This window comes from Cyprinodon tularosa, unplaced genomic scaffold, assembly GCF_016077235.1.
Source record: "Cyprinodon tularosa strain WSP-4 unplaced genomic scaffold, ASM1607723v1 ctg32, whole genome shotgun sequence".
NCBI lineage: Eukaryota > Metazoa > Chordata > Actinopteri > Cyprinodontiformes > Cyprinodontidae > Cyprinodon > Cyprinodon tularosa.
The window spans coordinates 822,912-839,246 of record NW_024039030.1 but is presented as its reverse complement, the minus strand read 5'-3'; the positions used below and the strand labels follow the sequence as shown (position 1 = coordinate 839,246).

The 16,335-nt window shown below is 40.1% G+C and overlaps 1 protein-coding gene across 5 annotated transcripts in view; it reads left to right on the top strand.

Annotated features, from left to right (window-relative positions):
- Positions 1–16,335, top strand: part of zmiz1a (zinc finger, MIZ-type containing 1a) — a 127,535-nt gene that overhangs the window by 37,643 nt on the left and 73,557 nt on the right. For 4 of the 5 annotated variants that reach the window (XM_038293092.1, XM_038293087.1, XM_038293090.1 and 1 more), the window contains one exon: positions 15,214–15,290. The exons of the other annotated variant lie outside the window; for it this stretch is intronic. The gene's annotated coding sequence lies outside the window, so the exon portion shown is untranslated. The remainder of the gene's footprint in view (positions 1–15,213; positions 15,291–16,335) is intronic. 5 annotated transcript variants of the gene reach the window in all.

Sequence of the window (16,335 nt, the reverse complement as noted above, 5' to 3'; positions counted from 1 at the left end):
CCACCTGCAGAAAAACCTGAACTTTGGATACTCTGGACAGAAACAGAGTCATCAACAGAAGTATTCAAAGTGTCAGCTAAAGTCCTGATGTGAATCCTGCCAAAAATTCAGCGTAGATAGCTGAGATCTAGAATGATGCACTGAACCCTCTCAGAAGTGGATAATTTTGCCACAAAAGAGAAGTTGTCCATAATTACCAGCAAGAAGGTAGTGAAAGGTTTATTAAACTAAAAGTAAAAAAAAAATCCTTCCTACCATTTCTAGGTATTCAAGTACTGTGGTTTGTATAGAAGACGGTGGAGTAACTGACATAAAGTGGCAGTACAACCCGTCCCCTACGTGTTGCTGAGAACTGTTGGTTACGCTGGTGAAGCTTTTTTTTTGCGTGCAGAAACAACTAATTCTTGGGTTTGGAATCCCATCCATCCTACATACATACATACATGCTCATGTAGTCTCCGTTGTAAATTGTATCTGTGCCAGTTCCTCTTCTCAGTAGTAGGATGTGCCCAGGAAAACAGCATTTTGATTTTTTCATTAATTTGAAAAAAATAAACAACTCCATTGTCCTTGTTTTGCCCTTTATGTATTTTTTTAAATGTGTGTTTCTATAGGCATATTTTCGTCTAGCTAGTCATACTGGCACACTCTTAATGCCAGCTCATGAGTACAGGAGACATAATTAAAACAATTTACATCAAAACCTAAATCAGAATGATTTTGGAGTGAATTCTTAAATACAAATTGTGAAAAACCATGAAAGTCATGGATCAATTTTAATGAATCCATATATTTCTTCAAATATTTATTATGACATCATAGCCTGCCGCCATCTTTGTGTACCATTTGGTCCATTATGTTATCCATCACTAGGTCTCCATGTCTGGCATTGTCAATTACCCAGAGGAAAACAACATTAGAGGCCTTAATGGGACACAGTGCTGTGGCAGGCCTGACATGGCTGTGTTATATGATTACACAACCTGTTGGCTGTCCGCCTGTCAAGTGTCTCCTGACTCTGATGAATGGATGTAATATGCTGCGCATCACAACATGCCATGCCACACGCTCATTAATGGCTCCTCATAATACAGAGGACGTTCCTCCAATGCCGAAGCTACACTTCCTGCGAGAGAAAGAGGGAAAGGTTGGGGAGAGGAAGGGGTGGTAGCTGTAGTGGGAAGGTGAGAAATGATGTTCATGAGTGCTCCAATCGGTTCCAGTAAACAAAAGAAACATGGTGCCGTCATCTACATAAATTCACAAATTATAAGATGAAATGCCAGCATCAGTCTCCTGCAACTCCTGGTGAATGAATGCAAGATGAAAGAAGTGAATAAAAAGCACATGTTTGAATTATTATTCTCTGTAAGTGTGATGCATATGTTTCTTAATTAGACCCATTCTTGTCCATCTGCGACATATTTAAATTATGTGAAATGCGTGCAACACATCACCACTGTGTGGGAGCTCCACAATAACAGTGCTGAAGAAAGGAGCCCAAATCTGTTGGATGCCATCTGAAGCTTAGCTGATTGCTCTTTCTCTCGCTGATTTAGGAAGGATACTACCCATGATCCTTCAGACTACTCCATGCTTGTCTTAAACAAATAGATCTGATTCTCTCCGAGTCATTATTGCGGGAGCTTTCAAAATATAACAGTGAAGACGTCTCTGCATGAGATGTTTTCAGAGCAGTCTGTGTGGGGAGGTGGTGTGTCGAGGAAATGTAATTACATGGAGGTATCTTTTAGCTGCAGTCCAGTGTCTTACCACATAGACCTTGGTGTTGGGTTTGAGTGCTTAATAACTTATCTGATTGGGATCTTGGTACACTAACCACAATCTGAGTCATCAAATAAGTATAAACAGCAAATACACCACAGACACCACCACGTCATTATTTATAAAAATTGTAAGTATGTTAAATAAGTTCAGCCCACAACCAGAGATATGCATGCATATAAAAAATGTCCACCTTTATGACAAAATATCCCAAAATTTGTAGTGAATAAATATTATTTTATGCTTCCTTAGGCCCAAGGGTACAGCTATCAGACTTTTATTGCATGTTTCTCTCCCCTGCTGATGTTAACCTGATGATCCTGACTTTAACCCAATTTTTTTTTGGACTCGATTAACCAGACTAATGTTACTGTATCTGCCTTTCCGGCTTATAATCTCATCAAGAAGCAGAGGCTTCTATAAAAAAGTCTTTGCCGTTAAAAAGGGGTTTACTGTTACATTGAAACACACTAAAAACTGACTTTTCTGTTTTAACTGTCTTTGGCTTTTTATGTAGGTTATTAATGTGCTTTTCGTGCAAATAGTGTTAGTAAAACATCAGTCTGTCTGAGGACTCCACACCTTGACTGTAATCAAATTGTCTCTCAACATTTCTAACATGCCTGATGACAGAGGATGAAAGCTTAAAATGTCAAAAGAGTTGCTGGTATTTCTCAAGATTGTCAACAAAGTTTCCAAGTTTTGTTTTTACCTTCTAATTGATCCTAAAGATGAACTCCGAAGCATGTTGGTGCTTCTACCAGTTGGTTGCATTGAAGTCTGGTAGGTTCAAGGTTGAGTTTATGACAGACCGGTCAAAGTTATAGCAGATTTAAGGGAAAAAGATCAGATTTTTATCAAGAGGTTAATTCTAATTTAAATAAAAAATTAGATTTTACAAAATGGCTTGATATGACTGCAGATAATGCAGTGATTGGTCTAAGGGTTAGAGGAAAGGTGTAAGTTTGGATTGAGCCTCAGTATACCTCACATGTAGACATTTTCTATTATATTTTTCTTTTGATGATTTAAGAGCTCAATGCTCCCTCTGGTCATATATCGTGCACAATCTTAAACAAAATTGAGTGTTTTTATAGTGCAACACACAGATTGTCACTATGCCTTGCTCTGATGCTCCATTTTCCCTCGTCTTGATTCCATGGAGAAAAGCTCACACCTGTGGTGTGTTTTTACAAGAGACAAAGAGGCAATCGGTCTGAATATTCCTCTGTCTGCGATGGTGTTTGTGTATACGTTCTTTCTCACAGCTCGAGTTTCTCTGCTTGAAACGCAATACCTGCAGATGTGCCTTGTAAACTGCAGCCGCAAGCCTCTGCAGCTTTCGGCTTACTACTGAAACAAAGCCACTAACACAGCTCTCTCTTCGGGGTAAAGATTTTGGTGCATGGCTCAGCGGGTGTGATTTTCCATTGTTTTTCCATATCTTAAATTTCAAAGAAGGTGACAACAAACAACACTTTCTCATGAATCCCAACACTGTTTGTTATATTCCAATGTAAAATACGGATGTCAAAGTATCCTGACAACCTTCCGACAGGGCGCAGATTTATGCACACAGGCGCATGTGTAAACACATAGCCTCTGAACTAGTTTTGGACCCCGCGCTCTTGCAGCAGGAGTTCCTTTTTCTGTGGGTCTTTCAAAGTCAGATACCAGTGTATTAGTTATTCCGCTCCCTGACCCTCCTAATTGAAAACGGCTGTTGCTTAGAACGAAAAGGCTAAACAGACAAGAAGATTGAGAACAGACTCTCCTGTGAAATAAAGCAAAAGTAGAAATAAACAAATGGTAAGAGCGGAGATGTCAATGAGCTGAGGTATGGCTTGTATGTTCAAATGTGGGGTCGTGACTCCAAAACTCAGTCTATACCCTTTCTAGCCATACGATAAGTCATAAATCTGGAAGTGGTGAATCAAACATCAGGAAGAAAAATCAGTAAAACACTTTTTTACTGTGGAGAGAGAAGAGTTAAAATAAGAAAAAAGAAAATCAAGTGAGGGGGTTTAGAAGGAGGTGCAGTACGGTCTGTGACAGCTGCATGCATGTCTTACTGGGTGACGGTCTGTCCGTCTGTCAGAACAGATATTTCTGTCTGTTTAGTGCTGCCTTACAGGCTGCCAGAGACACTCGTCGTGTCATCGCTGGGTGCCTGCTGTCACTGGCTAAAAAGGAGAGAGGGAGTTCAGAGTGTGTGTGTGTGTGTTTGAGCGAGAGTGACAGAGAAAGAAACTCGAGCAGCTGTCTTGAAAGCTCTTCCCCTCCGTCAGTACATCTAGAGTCTGCTTTCCCCCATGATATCTGCTCATTGCTGTTTTTTACTCAGCTGTTAAATCAAAAGATGGAATTTTTCAACAGAAAAATGTGCACTATGGGGGAATCAGAAGGTGGCACAGATAACTTAAGACGTTATAAAAATATACATAAAAATAGGAAACATTTTTTGGAATCTAAACCAAATAATCTGTTGCTGCTGGCATAATTGGACCAAACAGGGCTGCAGAGCAGAAATCGGATCCTGGCCATCAGCCATAAAATGCATCTTATAGAGTTGTTTTTTCCTCTGCTTTCTTTGGGAACTTTTCCCACAATGATATGTTTTATGAAAAAATACAATTACCCAGCTTTCCCTGCCGGCATTTAAGCAAGCAGTTTTAATTGAGATTTTTTTAGATGCATATTCTTTATTGAATAAGATTATCAGTTTAATGTGAAAAATTACATCCATGCTCCAGGGGATGACTTGGTTATCTTGGCCTTGGTAATACAATATAAACTCACAATATTATTCTATTCACTTTAACTTCATTTAAAGTAACTTATAATGCTCTACAACATTTAAAGATATTCCACAGTTTGGGTAGAGAAACAGCAAACAGCCCATCTTCTCTGAGCCTCTGTTTAGTTTTCAGAACAACCAACAACCAAGCGAGGATAAAGAGAGGTAAACTCTAGAAGCACAGCGTGAGCCAACTGGAAATGGAAAGAAATACTGTATCACAGACTTTTCAAGCAGATACCTGATGGTTTTGGTCATAAGGACTCACATTCCTAAAGGTTAAATGTTTTTCTTTAATCACCTTTGATAAAAGTTCTGTTCCATCTGAGTTAAAGGAATAGTACACCCAAAACATGATTAGCCTTCATTTTCTACTCACCCCCATGCTGAACAAAACTCTGGAGTACTTTTTTGATATCTCAAATGCATCTGGAGATCTGGGAGGCTTCTTGCTGTCTGCTGACATTCAAATAATGGAGGTCTATGGCGCCCGAGACAGAAAGGTCCATAAAAGTCCATAAAAACGTGTCAATATTCCTCCATACTGCTCGTCCAATGTATTCCAAGTGTCCTGAGTGGGTAGCGTCCATAATTTACTCGAAACGAAGTCATTTAGAATGTTTTTAGAGCATAAACAGTAGTGTATAGGATTTCCTAATAGCGCCCCCATGCGCGCTCACGACGCTACGGAAGCCGGCAGACCAAACCAGCGCATTCAGCTCGGCAAAGAACTCATGCTCTTCCTCAACACTGAAGTCCTCAGACATTTTTCTTTCGTTGTTTCTTTCTTTGCACAGTTAAACAGCACATTTCTTCTTCTACGCTTGCATTATCGGCAGAGCAGACGTGGAATGCGCACTTCCTTCCGGTTTGGTCTGCCGGCTTCCGTAGAATCGTGAGCGCGCATGGGGGCGCTATTAGGAAATCCTATACACTACTGTTTATGCTCTAAAACGTTCTAAATGACTTCGTTTCGAGTAAATTCTGGATGCTACCCACTCAGGACACTTGGATTACATTGGACGAGCAGTATGGAGGAATATTGACACGTTTTTGTGGACTTTTGTGGACCTTTCTGTCTCGGGCGCCATAGACCTCCATTATTTGAATGTCAGCAGACAGCAAGAAGCCTCCCAGATCTCCAGATGCATTTGAGATATCAAAAAAGTACTCCAGAGTTTTGTTCAGCATGGGGGTGAGTAGAAAATGAAGGCTAATCATGTTTTGGGTGTACTATTCCTTTAAAGTAACCCCAGATTGTGACACTTACACATTACACTGTGCTTTCAATAATGTTGTATACACCTTTTGTGTTAAACATGCCTTAAGGAACTGTGGAGAAATTCCATTGAGGTTCCATCACACTATAACATGTTTTCCTACATTTTGGAAATTTTTTAGTCGGGGACGGCTGTTTTCTGCAGAAGAAATGGCTTCTGTCTTGCCATACTCTGCTGTCTAGACATGTAGAGATTACAGCAGACTGTTATCACACAGAACACTACTAGAAATAAGCCAAATCATCAACAGCTCCTGTTTGCTACTTGACAGGCTCTCCTCTTTTGTAAATAATTAGAAATCATTTATTTTTTTGCATCCTAGAACCTTACCCATTAACAGGAGTTTGTAGAATTAGTGGTTATTGTGGTTGTCTAACCAGTAACAATTGATGACTATAATAAATCTCCATCAAACTTTAGATCCTGTTATACCAGGACCCTCACACCCACCCACATACCTACACCCAGGGGCTGGTTTAATGACGGTTCTTGTTAGGAAGGGCAGGGACGAAATAACCTGCTGAGTACATTCGGATCAAGGAATATTTGTCTGCAGCTCTGGCCTCTAGCAACGCCCTGATAATGACTAATCTTTATCTTGGTGTCATTTAACAGGCTGTTTGGTCCTGTACAACCATGCAAGAGCCCCAATTATACAGCACTACATCAGTATTTACCACAGATTGATATAAATATCTGTAATATAGACGTTAGAGATAAAGGATGATGGTAATCTCCAGGATCCCTCTCTGGTGGTAGATATCTTAGCAGCCACTGGTGGTCTGTTTGTGCGTCGTTGGAGCTTTGCCTTTTGAGAAGTGCTTTATCTTGTTCAGATTTTAAGCAGCCCACATAATGCAAGATATACACCATAAATAAACGAGACTTCATAAATTGTGCAAAATGAAGGCTAGAAGCCTTTTGGTGTTGAAGCAGTTTCATGCACTCTCAAGCACCTGCCTAGAAACTTTTTCGTCCCATGTTTTTCTCACAGCGTTCCTTTTATTTCTAACAGTACAGTGGCATTTCTGAAGCAGAAGAGTGTATTTTGAATTGAGTTTAGAAACAGGATTATCTCAGCAAACATGTAGTAACTGTACTAAAGAGACGTTGTAGCTGCTCAGACTTATGTAGGAGGCACAATCTACATGACATTTTAGATAAAAATAGCAGGTCGTTTTTAATTTCCTGGGTCAACAGAATATGAGCGTGGGTGGCAAAGTGAGACAGCAAAGCTAAAACTCTGTGAATGTGTTAAGAGTTGGGCTGAAATACTTCCAGAAATGTGTCTTTCAACACTTCCCACTCGGAATGTTTCAGATTTACATAAAGTGTGGCTTTACTTCTACAAATCAAGCAATTCCTCTGTTTCTTGTAGTTATAACTCTACATATCTTACTAATGTGCTGTTTTTTTTTTATGCCTTAAGTGCTGACCGTGGTTCACTTTAATCATCAGTGGAGAATGCTGTCGTCTGATTACAAGCACGTGTTTTTCGCCTGTATAGATGTCCACAGAGTGAGGTAATGGAACATGGAAGGATAGAAGCGTGGTACTGGGCTGCTCTGCAGCAGAGTTGGGTACAGTGAGGGTTCTTTTGGACTCGGCATGTGTTTTTTCTGGCGTCCCAGTTTTGTTTAGGTTGGGTGATTGTGTGCGATCCTAATGTTGGATGAACCTAGAGCTCGTGATTTAATGTTCCTCAGACATCTCAGCTTCTACCGACCTTTTCTTGAACTGTTTATCATGTTCCAGCAAGAAGTCAGTAAATCTAAGATGTAAGGTCATTTAGGTTTTCCCAGGCTGATTTCTTAGCGTTGTTGTGAGCTTTAACAGCGATGTTCCCTGTGATTTTGCAGCAACATCGATAGTATTAGTCCATCTTGGGTTTCTGCTCTGTCAGTGTTAGCTCCTCTGGTACCCCGACAGCCATGTAACTACACCCTAGTGTTTATGTTCTTTAGGTTAACATGGTTATCTCTGTGCGTAACTGGAGCCCAGAGTCTACAGGGGCACTTGGCATGCGTGCTTGCGTGTTGCAAGCAATCGTGCAGCTGCAGGACCGACCCTGTTGCCCGTGTTCCACTCCAGAAAGAGCTGCAGGGACTTGCCAGTATTTTCATTCCCTCTGGAGGTATTTCCGCACACCAACAAAGCCCAGCCTGCGTGATGAAACAAAGAGGAAGCAGCTTTTGTGTGAGAGCAGCCAGTTTCTCATTATTTGTGTATGTGTTTGTGTAAGCATGTGCACTACTGACCCCGACTAACAGTTTGTTACATGCAAATATACTCTTGAGCTTGCAATTCAGGTTGCTCCGGGCTCTTGTTTGCTCACAAGCCAACTGTACCATGAGAACAAGCCTACTCTGTGTCCTATTCACAAAACAAAGTTGCCTCCTGTTTGCCTCTAATTAACAGGTATAATGCCTACCTTGTTGTGTCACTTAGTGCCTTTTACAAGCCTTGCTAACAACTAGCGGTTCCAAGTCCTTTGCTTCCTCATAAACCTTTGCCAAAAAGGAAATGTCTGCTGAAGCCGGGATCTAAATTCTCCAGGGAAACCCTTACTGGGGAAAAGATTGAACTGAACGTCTTAAAGTAAAAAAAAATGCTCTCCTTTCTTAGAGTTCACTACAGCCAACATAAACACAGTCTTTGCTGTGATTCCTGCAGGATATGAAGATTTTATCTTACTCTTTGCACGTGACAACCAAAAAGTACATTTGCTTTATTTTGATTTTTGATCGAAGTTACATGGTTTCTAGTTTAAAGATACCATCCACACTACAAAACTCACTTTATATATTTCTGTATGTTTGGTGTCAACTGTTAGTCTATATCAGCTTATCACCAAACCCAATTCCTTGTATGTGTAAAACAGTTATTGGCAATAAAGCTATTTCTTATAGTTATTTCCTAAAACTATGGTGGTGGTAGCATCATGCTGTGAGGATGCTTTTAATCTGCAGGGAAACGGAAAGCTAATCTTGGCTAATGGGAAGTTATTAGCAAATGCAGGAATTTCTGGAAGGATGCAGACTTGGGCAGACCCATTCTAATCAAGATTAAGTGGGACTACACTCCTGAAAATGTTAACACAGCCCAGTCAAAGTTCAGACCTCAGTCCCGTTTAAAATGTTTGGATAGACTGCAGAAATCAGAATTTATTTAAGATATTTTACAAAGATTGGAAAACTATTCCAGTGTGTAAACGTGCAAAGATAGTGACTGTGTGTAATCTGATCTCAGTAAATATAAAGCATTTTACTTATTTTTTTGGATTTTGTCACTTTGTTTTTAAACTTAAGTGTATCAAAGAGATGACAGATAAGAGATAAATGCAAATGGATGTTGTTTTTGTATTTGTGAAATCATTAAAACGGTTTGGTAATTTTCCTCACCTCTCTATTTGGAACTACCCTGTGTTGGTCAGTTATTATGCCATTAGGCATAGTGTGTAACTTCTCTTTACTTCAGTAATTATTTTCATGAAGTGACAGGGGATTTTCTTCCACTACTCTGTGCCAGTGTTTTTTCTTTCTTTAGTTTGTGGGTTTTTAAGAATAAATCCAAGGTTTGTAGCTCTTAAGGAACAACCGTTTTAATGTCTTTGATTGAGATCATGACAAAGCTACTGTACATTTTTTAAACCTTTTTTTTTTTTTTTAAGCACAATATGCAAAAGACATGAAGCGGATTCTCTGTTTGAGAAACAGAGATTGTCCGCTAGTCAGCGTCCTGTGGGGTTGACAGCCAAGGCTCTGGTGACACACGCTCATGCCCATAAACAGGGATTTGGTTCTCTGGAGAAAATAACCTTGATAATTACTGGGTGCATATGGACCTGTCCACAGTGAAAGGAAGAAGAGAGCTGACTGAGAAGTTAAGGAGAAAGAGAGAGAGAGCCACATCCGCTGGTGCATTCCTGTATGCTGTGTCATAATGGTGCTGAGTTTCCCTTCAGTCTGCGTGGAGATTTCCACAAGGCAGAGAGTGCAAAGAGGAACCAGTGCAGCGCCTGGGGACATTTAAAGTTTAACAAGGCACAGGCCATTCGTATACCCTCCACAGTAACTAAAAGAGCACATGTAAGGAAACTGGCAGACAATAGTGAAAAACTGGTGCCACATGGAGGGTGGGATACATGGAAAAAAGAGGGAAAAAACGACACTCTGATGACCTAACTGTTGGAGACGCTCTTATACTTAGACTGTCCTCTCCCAGTCTCTTTCTGCTTGCATCATTTGGTGGAACTGATTTGGCACCATCGCAGCCTGGGCTGGATCGCTCTGGCTGGCTGGCCGCCCGTCTGCTTGCCTGTCATTCAGCTGGTTAAAGAGGCCTTGTTGAACTGCTGCACTGTGCCTGCCTACTGCAGGGCCAGAAACAGTCAAGTCCTCGTGTCTTGTGCACGCCAGCCCACACCAATTGACTTCTCCACACAACAAGCTCTCTCTGCTTGCTAAAAAAGGTTTTGGCTCAAAGGACTCAATAAATCATTTTTGTAATGTTTCGATTAGATTTCCAAGGATGCTTAGAGACTGAACTCTCGCTTCTACTTTGTGTCCTAGATTGCATATTCACCGGAATAGACGGATTGTTTCCCAAAAGAACACCAACACAAAACAAAACGGATCCATTGTGCAGCATAGAGGGCTACAGCTGCAGTTTGTCACTCAGATAGAGTTCTCCCTCTGCTTGTCTGGTTAATGGCAGCTCATTCTGTCACAGTTGACCTGCGCCTTTCGTGAACCGCTCTCTGTCCTTTTCTCAGTCCCTTTGTGACACTCATCATGAGGACAGGCATGAGAGCTGTGGCTTCATTTTGCACTCTACTTCTACCTCCTCCTTCTCTCGTGTCCTCCAGCCTCCCTTCTGTCCTATTGTCTTTCCCTTTCTGTCCACCTCCCCTACCCCACTCTTGGCTTCTGCATTCCTAACATCGTTCTGCTATGATTAGCAATAGTGTTTTTTTTCCCTTTTTAGCCTGTGTAATTTCTAGATCCTCCTCTGTCCTTGGAAAGCTCTTCTAATAAGCTCAGACACACCAATGTCTCTGTGCACCACGGGCATTACTCTTCGGCGTTACTGAGCGTGTAAACAAAGACCGCCCCAAAAAGAAAAATACAAAACAAAAACACATGCGGCGTCTCTTTTCTCAGCGCACGAATAGACTGGCCTACCAACCCCACCGAGGGCACCACCGACAACACCAGACAGCGAGCGGTGACCTTCTGCATGTCAATCACAACAAATCTGCTTCCTGATTCGAATATGGGGAGGAAAACGGTGTAAATTGAAAGCAGAAATCCCCCCGGTGCGAGACAAGATGAGCCTCAGAATAAATTATTCAGATGGAGCTCTCTCTCTCTCTTTCTCTCTCCCGAATGATTCTCGCCTTCTGCTACATTTAATGGCATCTGCGATGACGCCCATTGGAGATTAATCCAGATGCGAGACGTTTGTGTTTGCGTGCTTACATTTGTGCTTGCGGCCCGCTCGCCCTTCTTCTCATGCATCCCGTCGTGTCGTGTGATGGGGAAACAGAGCCTCAGCAGGGGAATTTATCTCTTCTCCAGAGAGGCTTGTAAATAAACAAGTAGTGAATCAATGGCGCCATTTGTTTTGTTTTTTCTTATAATTCTGCCTTTTCTCTTTAGGTGGTTTGACAGTTTTTTTTTCTTCTGAGGCTCTTTATATCTCAGCAGCCATATTTCCTCTCGGTGAGAGTGAGAAAACATGCCTGGCTCGCGTCATGTTTCATTACAGAGGATCAGTAAATTACCTTGTGTGTGCGCATGTTTTTACTTTTCTTTTATATCACCCACTGCAGCTCATTTAGCACCATGATGGAGCCTTTGTATGAATGTGGAAATAATACCAGCAGTGGAAGTTGTGCTTCAGAACTTCTCAGTCAAACAAAGACACACGAGCTGAGATGAATCCACAAACACAGAGTGTGTCCTGCGGTTAATGCATTTCAGGCTTGGTGAGCATTATTGATTCCCTGCAGAAGGATGACCCTTCCTTAGATAAGTGCTCACAATATTTGACTGTTTGGAGTATTTTTCTCTAGCATGTTTTCATTATTTTTTATAACTGAACCGAAGCCTTATTATAAGCCGTTTTCCTTAGGGGCTCAGTAGACCGATGTGTGTTTACTGTGTGAGTTTTGTTTCTTATTTGTTTCTGGTTTAATCCCCTGAGCTGAAGTTCTGTTGCCTTTAGTGGTGATAATTAGCTGGTTCCAGAAAATATAAAGGGTGTTACCTGTATTAGTTAGGGTTCAGTGACTGATAGCGGCAGTGAATAATGATGTGAGAGCAGTGCTTCTGGTTCTTCACACATAAAGGTAACCTCCCAGTGTGTAAACCCTGATTAGTAGAATCCACAGTAATGCAGCTAATGCTGCTGTTAGTGATATTTATTGAGTGCCAAAGGTGCCACATTGTTACGGTAAAATAAATCCGTATGGGGTTATATTATATGATAGAGTTAAAGAAAAAACTGCTATTAAGGACAGATCTAATAATGGTCTTATTAAATCTGTAATTAAATAATATTCCCTCTCATATGATTGTTATAGAAATGTGATTTATACTTCACAGATGAAATTATTGATTAGTACTTCCCAAACAAATCCTAATAAATGTTTGTCTGCAGGAAAAAGAAGAAATTGTTAAAAAACAAAAACCTTGTAGCTACATCTTATTTCTTTTTCTATTCCATGTTTTATTAGACCTTAAACTTCAGTACTTCATTAAATAAATCATAGAATAGAATAGAATAGAATAGAATAGAATAGAATAGAATAGAATAGAATAGAATAGAAACATTTGGGAACCATTTGGGAACCATGCTATATAAAAAGGATAAAGAGGAGAAAAAAGCAAGGGAAGTAAGGAAACTTAAAAGCATAAAAATGAATTGCTGCAGCATCTGATGACTGAACAATAAATTAGTATATCTGCTTTTTAATTAGTTTTCATAATGTTATATTTAGTTAATTACACATGTTTTTGATGAGTTATCTATGTAGTTTTCCTATTTTAATTAGTGAGTTTATTAATTAAAGACGCATTTTGCCTCACATTTCAAAATCCATAATGCAAACTGCATGGAAAATAGACTGTATAGTTTTGAATATGGTGGTTATATATATTACATTTTATTTTCATAGGACTTACAGGATTTATCGTTTTCATTGTGATAATTACATGGCTTCAAAAGCTTATAATGCAAATAAATAACTAAAATTTAGAAATTCAAGACAACCAGGTGATGTTTAGAAAAATAATTTTTAAAAAGCATTTGGTTTGATAATACAAACTTTCTAGGTTAGGTAATAATTTGTTTGATTATTGTACTACTGCATTTTTCAAATTCCATGAATAAAATCATACACCCTCTTTCTGACTAGAGGGTTATCATCCTTTCTTTTTCTCTGTTTTGAGTACCTTTTTCTGTTCCCAATAACCAAGTGTGAAAATACTGTATAAGATTGTTTTAGCTAATTAAACTCACATGACTAATTTAATTTGATTCAGATATGAGAAAAATGACTATCTTTGGAAGCAGTTTTAGCCTGTAGGCATGGCATTAACGGTAGTTAAATGTGAGGTAATCTTTAGTTAGCAAACTAGGTTTTAAAATCTGTTAATATGCAGAAAATGTTAAATTGTAGTTTCAAACAGAATTAAGTAAGCTAAAGGAATAGTTATGTAAAATAGGTTATGGTGTGTTAATAGGCAGCAGTGATGGGACTAACGGCGTTGAAAGTAACGGCGTTACTAACGCCGTTACCTTGTTTTAGTAACGAGTAATCTAACTAATTACTTTGACTGTAACTATAACGCAGTTACCATTCCATACACCCCGTTACTGCGCGTTACTCAGGTCGCACAATTAACCTTTTTTCATGATAAGACTCGTGCGCAGCTGCGTGAAGCTGACACCTCACCCACGTCAAAAAAAACTCTGCAAATAGACTGAATGGTTAGTGCAACGTTAGTGCAGATTTGTGCAGAAAAAAATATTGTTTGTGCTACTTTTGTTTAAGAGATATTAAAGATTATTTTTAGGTCATCCAGAGGTGCGCGCCTTGTCATGAGAGAGGGGAGGATGAGAATGGCTGATGAGTGAGATTCCATCTGTCAGTTGGGTAGGTGGGTGTTTCCGCTGGCGGGTGTTAACGTACAGCACACACAGAGAGATGGAGAGTGAGGATGACTCCAGCAGCAAAACAGCGTTTTCCTGATAGAAATACCGGTGTTAGGTCGAGCTGCGTTTCCCAATCACATACGGTTTCCCCTGCATCTCCGCACAGCGCACAGCGCACTCCGCGACAGGAAACGCGCATGCTCGCTAAAGGCGCGCAACAGTCGCCCTGTGCTCACGCCACAGGAGAACTATGGAGAGCGTGAACGATCAAATGATAGCCTATATGGAGAAAGGGAGAAATCTGGATGGATGGATGGATGGATGGATGGATGGATGGATGGATGGATGGATGGATACTCTGCCTTCTCAACCTACTGTATTTTTTATTTTAAACATTATTTGATGGCCTTTGTGGCAGGAATGGAGATCCATATTTTATGTCACACACAGAGTATAGATAGATAGATAGATAGATAGATAGATAGATAGATAGATAGATAGATAGATGTTGCAGTACACAGGATTTCCGAATTAGACATCCCCAGTTATTAATTTCATATACTCACCAGTTGCAATAAATGCAAAACTCTCTGCAGGTTCTTGTCTTTGTCGTTCGCTCTATTCAGCTGGCTTTGGAAACACACGGCGAGAAGGTGGGGGCTGGGTGGTGAGGGTTACGGGGGCGAGAAACGCAAAAGTAACGCAATAGTTACTTTTACTAGTAACTAGTTACTTTTATTGTGGAGTAACTCAGTTAGTAACTCAGTTACTTTTTGGTAGAAGTAACTAGTAACTATAACTAATTACTTTTTCAAAGTAACGTGCCCAACACTGATAGGCAGCAAGTGGCTGTCCCATCAGGAGGATGTGCACATCTCTGTTAGAAAAGAGCCAGAAGCAAAAGAAAAGAATTGTTCCTGCATGATTAGAGAGTTTGGAAGACAGCTGCTACTGCAACAACTCATCTCCTGTTTCTCGTTTAAGGTGCTTTATGTTTAATATTTGACAGGATTGTAGATACAGATTCTCTGCAGCTCCCAGGTTCTTCTTATTTGCCTCCAATTTGTCAGATGAACAGCAGGGTGCTCCTATGCCATGCTAAGAACTCCTGCAAACTATCTCTTGTATTCCCGTTTCTCCAAAAAGCACATTCTGCCTTATCCGTAATCATTTTGCTTTGTTTGATTTCAGATTCACTCTGTGATTTATGAAGGCTAAGAAGCAGGTTTTGCTTGAGAGCAAAAACAGGAGCCTCCTCGTCAGAATCGGTAAGATTTCCTGCCTTATCCCCTCCGTCTTTGTCCAAGCCGCTCAGCGTGAGCTGGAGCTGCGATGCTGATAGTGCTGCAGGGTCTCAAACTTAAGATAAGAAGCAGAGGTTAGGATTTAGTTTTTTTGTTGTGTCACACCAGCCTCTTAAGCAATCAAACATTGTTCAGATTGTTCTTGTTGTACAGTAACAGTACAGAAGAGGAGAGTGAGAGAACAGGCATTGTGTGGAAAGAAAGAACAAATGTTTTCTTATCTGAAAATCCAGTCATTTAAAAAGACAAGCTTTCATTGCCGTCTACCGTTGTGTATTTGCTTGGTTATTTTCAAGATATGATGCTGTTTGGATGGCCATACAACTTGCTTGTCATTTAAAAGGTTTCAGTTTTCATGTGAAGAGCCACCAGTTCTTCTGCTAGATGTGGTTTATGTGGCTTCTGTCTTTAAAATTCAGCATCTTGGGAAAATATTCATACCCCTTGAACTTCCTCACTGTTTGACACATTGTAACCGCAAACTTCAGAGTCTTTAATGGGCCTTATATGTTTCTGCACAGATAAAATCTAATACCTTGTTATTGCACATATTCTACTCATGCGTTTATAGAAAGATATATTTTTGTTATGACGTCTGTTGGTGAAAAAACAGCATCATGAAGCCGACAGATCTTGCTTAAAGTTTAAAGCAAGGCCGGGGTATAGAACAATATCAATGCGTTGAACATCTCGTATAGCTCTTTTGAATCTAGAGTGGAAATACCAATGTTTACAAAATCATAACGGACTGTTTCAATATAATATTTGGTTGGCTACTTTGGCTAACTCCCATAGTTCTTTTTCCCACAACCGACTAAGATCGGAAAGCTTATGTAGAGCAGTGGGTTAGCCTTTCAGCTGCAAAACATCTCTACATATAAAGCCAGAGCTCAAAGAAAACAAGTAGGATCAAAGTGTAACTGTGTGTGAATTTCGTAGTCAAATTCAAGACCTAAAACCAAAAGAATCTGTGCATGAGCTGAACATTGTGTTTACAGATGCTATTTGA